The 12,120-nt window shown below is 39.1% G+C and overlaps 2 pseudogenes; both read left to right on the plus strand.

Moving 5' to 3' along the window:
* Positions 1 to 403: 403 nt before the first annotated feature.
* On the plus strand, positions 404 to 7,933 carry LOC139954056 (uncharacterized; annotated as a pseudogene).
* Positions 7,934 to 8,091: 158 nt separating this feature from the next.
* On the plus strand, positions 8,092 to 9,029 carry LOC139954057 (uncharacterized; annotated as a pseudogene).
* The last annotated feature ends 3,091 nt before the right edge of the window (positions 9,030 to 12,120 follow it).

The raw sequence follows: 12,120 nt of genomic DNA on the forward strand, positions 1-12,120 counted from the left end.
AATTGCACGGTTTGCCTTTTACGGTCGGCCATTTATGGGAGTCAAAATTTTGACTCCCATAAATGGCCGACCGTGTTAGTCGACAGGGTAAAAAGAAAACCACGCAATTTCGAGGCATATTTGTGTAGATCATTGTATTCTACTTTTACAACATCTTTCTAACCATATGCATTTCATAACAAACGGTTTCAAACGCTTTTAATAGACCAACTCGTCCGATCCAAGGCAACGTGTTCCTTTAACCTAATACCACAGGCAAGGTCTGAAACACTGAGTTTTGTCACAAGTGCAATCAAGGTTCTTTCCCGGCTTGAATCTAACCCGAGATCAAAATGGGGGTGGGGAGGGGGGATAAGAGCATTGGTAACGTAATAATAAGCTTGTAAGTGCGAGATTGGCCACAATGAATGATACAAAGGTTCCACGACCGACGTCTCAAGTAAGCCCATCAATTTGTTTGACATTGGGGGCTATAAACCTTCGTACCATAGCACAAGCAGTCATACCATCCTCAAAGAACAACTTGTTTATATAATCAGGGTTCTGGTTTGGAGTAAAACAGCATCTTTCAGCCCCCTCCCCACCAACAAAAAACAAACAACACAATATAATTATAAACATAAATACACAGTAAAAAAACGGCTCTATGACCTGTCCCCTTGTACATAATGGAGTAGTCCAGTCTGGGATAGCGGGGAGGCATTTATTATCCGGGTCATTGTTGACCAGGAAGTTGTTGGAGTGACGACCTATTATAACCACTCTAAAAATGCAAAAGAGTGAAAAAGCACTCTTTAAAGAGCCATATGATAGACAGCTCTTTTTGAGTGATTTTTTACTCTGGAGTGAAACCTCTCTAAAAGAGTGAAATAACCACCACTCTTTTTAAAGAGCCATACAAATCGAAATGTAAAGAGTGGTGTTTTTCTCTCTTTTACATCTCAGCTGCGATTTGCTAATAGCCCCATCAAACCTAGACTTGATTCAAGTCCCGTTCTCGTGCGAGATACTTAAGCATGCCCGCAGTCAACACGTATTATAGCTATACCGTGGTCCCGAGAATGCGGAACAGGTTGGGAATGCAGTAGAGCACCACAAAACAATAGTTTTCTGGCGAAGGCACGGAATTGGGACTTGAGTCAAGTCTACATCAAACCATGGAGGAAGGAAGAGAAGGAGCTCGAACGAATGGACTTCAAAAGTCGAACCTGCGGTACCGCATCGTTTAACGACACCTCGTAATCACCCACATACCTTACACAAACAATGGGCGACCTGGCGTTTGTGAATTTGCGCGTGCGCACTTGGTTCTTCGCCAAACTATGGCGTCGTATGTCGTATGGATATAACAGAGGAAAACTACTTTTTTGAGACGCGATAACATTTTGGACGCTACTGTACACCTTAACGATTAACACAAAATTGAATACCAACCACCCTCGTGTGCCTTTACCCAAATTTTGATCCACCGCTATTGACCGGAAAGTCACAAAAATGTAAAAATATGCCATGATGTTTCAGCGAAACACCACAAACGGTAAATGAAAACGTGTATATTCACAATTCTTGTCTCCAATGATTCAACTTTACACGAAGGCAACGGTGCAGAGCGGCGGTACCGCACGTTCTGTACAAAGAGATCTAATCCTGCTTGTTAATCGGCCGTCCAGCTGGAGGTATGCTATCTTTTTCCACTGGTCAGACAGGGGCATTGTCAGGGTATTCTTTTGTTACTCTGCGGTTTTGCGGGTCGTTCGAGCTCCTTCTGTTCCTTCCTCCATGATCAAACTGAACTCGCTCTCACTTTACCTTCTGAGTTATTTGAGTCTTGTTGCAAGACGACAGCAATGTGCGTGGCGAGAAGGGGGTAGCGGGGGATCGCGATAGTTGAGTGATGTGAACAACACCGTCTTGCACCAGACTATTTTTTTTCCAGAACGAATATAGGGTGTGTTCGTTTAGCTTCATTGGCTGAGTTCGGGCGGTGTGTTCTAGGCCCGAGTGGGCTGTTCTCTCACGCCCGAACGATGAGAACTGACCCGAGAATGATTCACTCGGAACAAGATCACACACCACCTTTCATCGGGGGTTTCGAGAACAACACTTTTTACGAAATGGCAGCACAAAATCAAGAGAATAAGTAAAGTAGATGCAAAATGACTCTCAAACATATTGTTTAGTTGACAAGTTGAAAGTTAATAGTCATCCCAAAGAAAATAATGAAAGTGTGGTCTCTTTTCTACCGCGGGTTTCCAACTGTTAAAAAACATCCTATTATAACTGACGAACCACGTTGTCACATGACCAGTACCTGGCACTTTTATCACATCGTCGTTTGAGCTGATGAAACAAGAACAGCGATCCGTCTTGTTATCGAGCATCCAAGTAAAATAAAGCTTACATCCAAGAACATACCGCCCGAACTCAGCCCCTGGGATGGGTGGAGCTCGTTCTGCCCCGATACGTTCGAAAAGCTTTGGTGCATGCCGTCACCACGAGAGGGCGAGTGTTATAGACCTTTCTTTTGTTGATCAACAAACTGCCTTGGTTGGCATGGTCGGCCGAATGTTAGTAAAACACTAAATCGTAAAAACAAATGTTTAAACAATATTCAACATTTTCTGCTAACTTTCAGTTAAATAAAATACCTCTCATAATTAGTTGTTTTGTTTTAAACAAAATCGACAAATTTGGTTACATTATCACAAAAAATAGCAATCTTTTCTTGATTTGCACTTATGGCTTTCCATAGTTGTCCAATCTGGGTTGGCAAAAGCTCGGGCTGTGACGTTGCAAAAGAAAGGTCTATCCTTCGACTAGCACTTGTCAGGGGCTCACCCGAGTGAGCACTGCGGGGTCGACCTGGGGAAGCTTATCGAACGCACCCATAGTAGGAACGAGTTCGGTGTGATGGGGTATAAGGAAAGTGTGATATCATAACACAAGTCGCTATTGCAATATTGGGTGCTTTCGTTTAGCTTCCCTGGGTCGACCCCGGTGTGTGGCGTTTTTTTTCCCAGGACGAATGTGTGCAGATAATTACCCACGTTCGTCCTGGGAAAAAAAAACCACCACACATCGGGGTCGACCCAGGGAAGCTAAACGAACGCACCCATTGACAAATCGTCTTAAAGGCACTGGTCGACACTATTAGTAAATGCTAAAAACAAATTGTTTACCTATATAACGTACTTGATGGTGACAAGCGATGGAGAGCTGTTGACAGTGTTTGGGAGAAACGGCTCCCTCTGAAGTAAAACGTAGTTTTTGAGAAATAAGTAATTCTCACTACAATATTTGAATAGAATTCGAGACCTTAGCTGAAATTTCGAATTCAAGGCATCTGAAACACACAACTTATTCTCTCGCAACTTCGACGACTATAATTGAGCTCATTTTTTTTCACAGGTTTGTTATTTTATTTTATTCATATGTTGAGATAGGCAAAGATACACCAAGTGAGAATACTGGTCTTTGACAGTATTACAAAAAATGTGCATGGCCTTATTAAGATGATTCCAGTGTGTTGTGAAATTGAGCTATTGGATTTCGATTGGGACTATTACACCAAAGTGTGATATTATACAAAAATGCTTGAGCCGATAAAGTATGATCTTTGCTGTACGTTCAGAATGAAATTACCATAGTTCAAATTCTATAGATGATTGGTAATTGTATAATGGATTTGATTTATGGCCTTGGATTCGATTAGTGAGCTAAGTTTGAAGCCAATCAATTCCTATAATCCCTAATTACCAGAAAGTCATGTATAATAATATTGGACAATCATAGACTATATGGGAAGACTGAACCAAGTATTCTGCACGAGTTCGCAATTATTTGACCATGCATGGAACTAATTACAGCCTCATCGATTAATTTTCCAACACTACCTCAGCTCAATAAGTCATGAGCATGATTGCACAAAACAGCCAGTTTATACCACACGGAGCAATTATCACCCAGAATCTACCACACGGACAATAGTATTGTTGAAAATGACAGAACTCTTCAAATTATTAATGGTTTATTTATTCAACAATATTTAAAAAAGACACTGGCAGTTAAAAACTGAATTGCTGTCTTAAATTTACAATTTGACAGTGAATACAATAAAAAAGATAATGAAATGCACGAGAGACACTATTGATATTAATTACTTATAGTTGTTGGCATCAAAACTTGCTTGGTAACCAGCAATGGAGAGCTGTTGATATGTTGACCGAAAGTGTCCAATGGCTTTAAGGGAAAACAAAACCCGAACGTTTAACTTGACCTCAGCTTCTTGGTTACTTTCAAAACAATTTTGTGGTCACCTTTTATTATTTAACAGTTAGCGCTTGCGCAAGGGGTATTTTTTTGCAAAAAGGTATTATTAAAGGCAGTGGACACTATTGGTAATTTATGCTCAAAATAATTATCATCATAAAACCTGTCTTGATTATGGGGAGAGGTTGATAGTATAAAACATTGTGAGAAACAGCTCCCTCTGAAGTGACGTAGTTTTCAAGAAAGAAGTAATGTTCCACGAGTTTGATTTCCGAGACCTCAATATTAGAATTGAGGTCTCGGCGAAATCAAGCATCAGAAAGCAAACTAATTCGCATGACAAGGGTGTTTTTTTTTTTAATTATTATCTCGCAACTTCGACGACGGATTGAGCTCAAATTTTCACAGGTTTGTTATTTTAATTACCAATAGTGTCCACTGTCTTTAAGCCGTTCGATCGTGATGCAGGGGGGGGGGGGGGGTAATTCTCAATAGTCTTTAAATCAAGTCGGTAATGTTAAAGCGCTGTGAAGTCACGGTGACGGTATATATACCGTCACCGTGACTTCACCGCGCTCGATCCCAGCAGTACGTGTGTGAGTCAGTGTTGTAGACTGGCCCCTCCCTCTGCAAGGATAAAGACAGGTCCCTACTGGCAGGTCCAACGATCCCATTGGATACACTGATATTGGATAACTTGCATCCATTATGCCCTACTGCTGTCACGTCCGCAATATAATTTGACTGCGTATCTCTATGTGCATGTATGAGGTCAAAGGTTAAAACACACGCCAGTTTTTGATGCCGGTCTCTGGCGTTCACGAGCCTCGCGTGTGATGTCAGATGTTGCATGAACGGACGAATGTATGTTTGTAACAAATAGGCAGCGCCTAACGACTTGTCATCAAGCCTAACCTGTTACATGAAACACTCCGACGATTGAAACAAACCACCCTGATGAAAGAAAATATCACAAATCATGTTTAATTAGTCAGTTCGTTCATTTTGTCACGAAGACATCCAAGGTGGTTCAATTAGTCACGAAATGCGAAAACAACCCCCCCCCCCCCAAAAAAAAAAAACAAAAAAACATTTCGCTAAAAACGTGCGACCCTGCACTAATTGAGAGTTTTTATCCGTGTGACCAAGGGTCCTCCTTGAGGGTGTGTGTGGGTGGGTGGGGCGGGGGGGGGCACGGAGTAACCCTGAACTCCAGCAGATTTTAAATCTGTGGCCGTGAAGGGGATGATGAACACACACACATAAACTAACAAACACCCCAAAACATCCCAACAAACAAACACAATTAAAATATAGTTTCATTTGGAGGGATGACTTGAAAGCGCGTCTAATCCAATCGTCAGGGTCACGTGGTTTATTGCCTGCGGGAAAGTTAAAATCAATGAAGCGTATACGCGTTTTTTAAGGTGGACAATAGGTTCGGTCAATCAGTTCAGGCCGTAACACCGCACACGGGAGTGTTAACTTGGGGTTAACACAATTTCTATTGCCAATGGTTATCTTTCACAATCATGGCGTTTCTATATCGTTTGATAACGTTTATACTCTTATAACTCTTCTGATTGATATATTTCTCTTATAGGCTTGCCACATGCTGACATGTGCTTCAGTTGTAGAAGGCCAGGGCATTGGGCAAGAGAGTGCCCATTCTACCCCGTCGCCATCACTTCCAAGGCCAAACCAAGAGATAGAGCAATTTCGACGGCTGGATACAACCAGTTCAGTAGAACCTCACCCTGGCAGGTCCCAGTTTATCAGCGACCAAGCCCGGCTCTTATTGCCAGCACCTTCTCAAATTCCAACATCCCAGTCCCCTATACGGCAACCATCAACAACGGAGCCATCAGCACAGGATCGAGCGGGACAGATTAAAGTCACTTACCTAGAGCAGAAATTCGGGGATGTGTTAGAGGTACAATGTGATTTCGATAAATACATTAACGAAGAGCTAAAGACTGATAAAACGAATGTAAAGGGAAGACTAAAGCAGTGTGCCCAATTTTGGCAAAGTATAGGTGCATCTAAAATGATCATGTCGGTAGTTACTGAAGGTTACAAAATTCCTTTTATAGAATTCCCACCACCAATGTTTTATCGGAACAACAGTTCAGCATTAAACGAGATTTCCTTTGTCACTGATTCCATTCTTGAATTGTTAACTTCAAACAGAATATCAGAGAAACCAGACTCATCTTACACAGTTAGTCCGTTATCTGTAGCTTTTCAACCTTCAGGGAAGAAACGATTAATACTTGACTTGAGCAGGATAAATAAGTTTGTACAAAAGAATCATTTCAAAATCGATGACTGGAAAGTTGCCTTGCAGTTTTTCTCTGAAAACGCACAGCTTATAACTTTTGACCTTAATTCAGGTTATCATCACATAGACATAGCTAAGGCTTATCAGAAGTATCTCGGGTTTTCATGGACAATTAATGGAGTTCAAAGATATTTCGAATTCACTGTTCTTCCTTTTGGCTTTATCGTCTGCTCCACTAATTTTCACAAAAGTGCTGAAACCTTTGGTCACACATTGGAGAGCTTCTGGTATTCTAACTGCTCTATACTTGGATGATGGTTTTATTGTCATTCCAAAGTTAACGAATAATACTGAAATTGATGCAACTGAAGCTAAGAAAATATCTAAACATGTGAGATTTGATTTGTTAAGAGCGGGATTCATTTATAACATTGCCAAGAGTTTATGGGAGCCTTCAGAGTCAATCGAATGGTTAGGTATGCGTTGGGACACTAGAGAAGGAACACTTAGAGTACTTGACAGGCGCATAGATAAAATAAAAAAAAAAAATTCGTGAAATTCAAGAAACGCACAACGTAACTGTTCGAAAACTACATTCCTTTGTTGGACAAATTATTTCACTTGGTCCAGTATGTGGCAATATTTCTAGGCTTATGTAGAACAAGCAACCAAAAGTTCCACATGGAGAGAACTTAATACCATTCTCTTCGCTATTTCTTCCTTCTTACCTATTGTTTCGGGGTCCCAGTTAAAGATTTATACAGATAGTCAACCTGCGGCAAGGATTGTTGAAGTGGGCAGTATGAAAACAGAATTACAAGGAAACGCAAATGATATATTTCAGATTTGCATGCATCACAACATTAGAATTGAAGTTGAATGGATCCCTAGGAATAAAAACGAACAAGCAGATTTCGTAAGTAGATTGGTTGACACTGGTGATTGGATGATATCAACACCATTTTTCATATTCTAACAAAGCTGTGGGGTCCATTTTCCGTACATTGTTTCGCCTGTCATTATAATACCAAACTCCAACGTTTTTTTTCGAGATTTTGGAACCCGGGCACTTCTGGAGTAGATGCCTTTGCCCAAAATTGGTCAGGAGAGAATTGTCTATTAGTACCCCTAGTGGTTTTGATTCCGAGTGTTTTACAGACACTCCTCAACTGTAAAGCTAAAGGTACTTTAGTTTTCCCACAGTGGCCTTCCTCAGTGTTTTGGCCAATTATGTGGTTACACTACAAAATATGGATAAAGGGATTTGTTTCAGTCGAAGGGGAAAATGCTTTGGAACTTGGAAGGAACAAACATTCATTACTCGGTTCCCAGAGATTTAAAGGTGTTATTTGTGCTGTTTTCATCGATTGCACTGCAACCTGATTCCGAATCTTTAATGAATTAGTACTTGTTCAATATATTGTATTTGTTTTTGCTTGCACTATAGATAGTATACTCACAACCGTTTTGGACAGAATTTCCAATCCAGCTGGACAGTATGAGAAGACAAATCTTCAATGAAGCTGTGTTGTCTAAGGCAGATGGCACAACTATTGCATAGGATTAAGGAAATGTGTACAGACATAAAACTTCCAATTCAAGAGGAAGTAATAGCCGCATACTTTGTTCAATTAAAAGAAAAAGCAAACTCGGATAGCGTTCTCACATCAGCTGCAGCAGCCATCAAATGGGTACATACTTTAGTTAATGCAAAAATAAACCCGGTAGACTCACCATTAGTTCAACAGATTTGAGTAAGTGCCAGACGTCAACTTCACAAACCACCAATTCAAAAAGAACCAATAACTCTAGAGCAAGTTAAACGTATAGTTGACCAATTAGGAGGAGCTGATAACACATTAATGGAACTAAGAACAGCCTGCTACTGCTACGTTTCCTTAAAATTCGCCCTACTTTTCAGGCACGATGAAATGGTGCAGATAAAGGCTTCTCATATTGAAGAACTTCCAAATAATAAAGGATTTAGTATTTTCATACCCAGATCCAAGACGGACATTTTTAGAGAAGGGAATAAAGCTTATCTATCCGATACTCACACCTCATACTCCCCTGTTGCGATATTAAGGAATTTTATGTCCAGATCTAGTGTTACAATTGGTCAAGATGTACATCTATTCACAGCACTATCATACCATCCCAGTATTAAAATGTATAAACCTCATGTGAATAAGCCCCTAAGTTATACTAGATGTCGTGAATTATTTATAGATGCTCTTAAATTAATAGGAATTCAAAACCCGAAGATATACGGTTTGCATAGTCTGAGATCGGGGGGAACCTCCCATTTGGCAAATAAAGGAGTAGGCGAAGAATTAATCATGCAACATGGTAGATGGAAGACAACAGTAGCAAAAAAACAGATATGTGAAGAGAGACTTTGATCAGAGACTGCTTGTGTCCTCAATACTTTCAAAAGAGTAATAGCAAAATTATATAATAATGGAGAATTTTGTTTATACGTGAGAAGTATTCTCCGAAAAGTATGAAGTTGTAAATCAATTAATAATCACCATGTAAAGTTGTATAAATTTGTACACGTATAATGTGTTAAAATCTGGGAATATACACTTCCTTCGAATTGGATGTAAGTTAACACAATGTGTTTAGTATATAAAGCTTGAGTCGAGGCTCGATGGCTAGACAGTGATATCTCAAATATGATGAATGGTGTCTATCTAAGTGTATGCATTAACGAAAAATAGTGTTGTTGACTGTAATCCATTGTAATAAGAAAATCTGGGAGGATACTGGGCGATGCTCGAAAAGGCTTAAGATGACCGAGAATCGGTGAGTCTTGATAGTGAGGAATGGCGATCATCCAAATTGTATTTAATCATATATAATAATAATAATAAAAAAAAAAAAAAAAAAAAAAAAAAAAAAAGTAAACATAAATATAAATAATAGTAAATGTTACAGTTGATTGTGCTCAATATGTAGTAAGAAGATAAAAGAGGATACCGGGCGATGCCCGAAGGGCCGTAAGGGCCGAGACTCGATGAGTCTGGATTAGGTTATGATGGCTATTTATAATTAAATTAACTAACATTAAAACCTTGTAACTAACTAATATTAAAAATATGCTACTCCTTATTGATCAATTTAACACTCACCGTTGCGCTACGGCCCAATCCCATGCTATAATAAAATTATATGAAACAAATTGTTTGTATTATGAAGTGTGTTTTGTTTCTTGTCGTCCATAGAAAATGAAACTGCTTTTCATGCGTATGAGCGTAGCGAAGTAGTATGAAAAGAGATTATCTTTTTCAACAAAGCACAAACCTTGATAAGGGACAATCAGTATACTTAACATGGCATATTAATGGAAGTTGATAGAATGGGCCCTTTTTCATTCAGCCTTTGTTCTCAGGAGATAAATCCCTCTTTTAGTCACTTAAAGGAACACGTTGCCTTGGATCGGTCGAGTTGGTCTTTGAAAAGCGTTTGTTATAAAATGCATATGGGTAGAAAGATGTTGTAAAAGTAGAATACAATGATCCACACAAACATGCCTCGAAATTGCGTGGTTTTCCTTTTACCTCGTCGACTAACACGTCGGCTAATTATGGGGGTCAACATTTTGACTCCCATAAATGGCCGACCATGTTAGTTCGCACAGTAGAAGGAAAACCACGCAATTTCGAGGCAAACTTGTGTGGATCATTGTATTCTACTTTTAAAACATCTTTCCAACCATATGCATTTTATAAAAAACGGTTACAAACGCTTTTGTTTTGACCAACTCGTCCGATCCAAGGCAACGTGTTCCTTTAAAGTCCCTTTGGGGAATAGACGTGCACTATTTACCTCAGTGTGAGTCAATAATAATGTCTAGCTAGAACTTGCTCATAGAGTTTCCATTTCATTTCACGGTAATTAACTTTCCTTTATTCTGGTTTCAAATCTAAGGACTCTCAAACAAACTAACTCTAGGCCTTTATGTTTGGTTGGCCATAAAACGACTCTAAAAATAAATTGCAAGAACTAACCTGCATGGTAAGTACAGTAGCTTTATGTAATGAAATGTGTTTTTTAGAGACATTTCTCTTCGAAGTATAGGCTACGGTATTAAGGCCTACTCCATTTTATACTTGATACTTATAAAGGCAGTTGACACTTTTGGTAATTACTCAAAATAATTATTATCATAAAACCTTACTTGGTAACGAGTAATGGGGAGAGGTTGGTGGTATAAAACATTGTGAGAAACGGCTCCCTCCGAAGTGACATAGTTTTCGAGAAAGAAGTAATTTTCCACGAATTTGGTTTCGAGACCTCAGACTTAGAATTTTGAGGTCTCGAAATCAACCATCCAAACGCACACAACTTCGTATGACAAGGGTGCTTTCTTAGTTGTTATCTCGCAAATTCGACGACCATTCCGACCAATAAATTGTTATTTTTATGCATATGTTGAGATACACCATGTGAGAACACTGGTCTTTGACGATATTACCAATAGTGTCCGTATCATTAAAAGTAAAAAGTATCAAGTAATGTATACAGACAATTATATCGGGTTAGTTTTATTGGATTCGCCTCTATATCCACAATTATAGTATCGGATTGACGAATTATTCAAACGGTTCAAAAAGCCAAGGTCCCAAATGGAGAGAACAAAGGACGGAAAGAAGGATTTGCAACTAAAATAACATTTTAATCCCTTGTGGTTTATTATTTGATATCTGATATAAAAAGTCGCATCCCCTTAAGGTGATCCCCTGTCTGCCGCTTCCCAGGTTGTATCGTTACCCGGGTGTGATCCCTGGCTACACGGCAGTTTGTGGTTGGATGGGTGCATAACAAAAATCATTTTTGAAATTGGAGAGGGACCCTCTTGAAAACCTTTTAAGACTGGGTTGCTGTAAAAATCAAAGAAGTGGTTGCAGACTTTCAAAAATGGATTTCGTTTATACTTTGCACAAGTGAAGGCCATCAACCAAACTGTAAAAATAAAGCACTAATTTAGCACTTTTCATGAGTAAAAATTTACGAAAGTTGAGGGCTTCACTGTGTGAAAACCAAATAGTGGACCTACCTCTCAGCTGGATATGGTAACACTAGATCCTTAATCTTTCCAAAAATGCATTTGAGAAAAGTACAGTTAATTGTGAATGGAAGATTCCATTATTTCAAAAAGGGGTGTTTTGAGGAAAAGTTAACTTGGGAAATATAGGGGGTTGCTAAAATTGTCAGAAGTCCCAAAGTAGCATTTTAAGAAAAGTTTTGCTTTTAGGCTTGAAAGATAAGATACTGGTCTGTAAGAATTTCAAAAAAAAAAAGTTTTGGTATTTGTTGTACTGGGGAGCAGTGCTGCCTCAAACTTCGTGCTTTTTGGGGAAAAAAGGTGTTTATTTTCAAATTTTATAACAACAAAATATGATTTTTTTTTTAAAGGATCTTGTTTACTCTTTGCACATGTTAATTCTTTCAACAAAAATGTAAAAAGAAAGCATAGTTTTTGCATCCGCACTTTGGTTGCCATAGCAACGTTTAAAAATAAGAAAATTGCCATATTTCACCTAATTTAGCTATTTTCATAAAGT

This window comes from Asterias amurensis, chromosome 22 (assembly GCF_032118995.1).
Source record: "Asterias amurensis chromosome 22, ASM3211899v1".
NCBI classification, from domain to species: domain Eukaryota; kingdom Metazoa; phylum Echinodermata; class Asteroidea; order Forcipulatida; family Asteriidae; genus Asterias; species Asterias amurensis.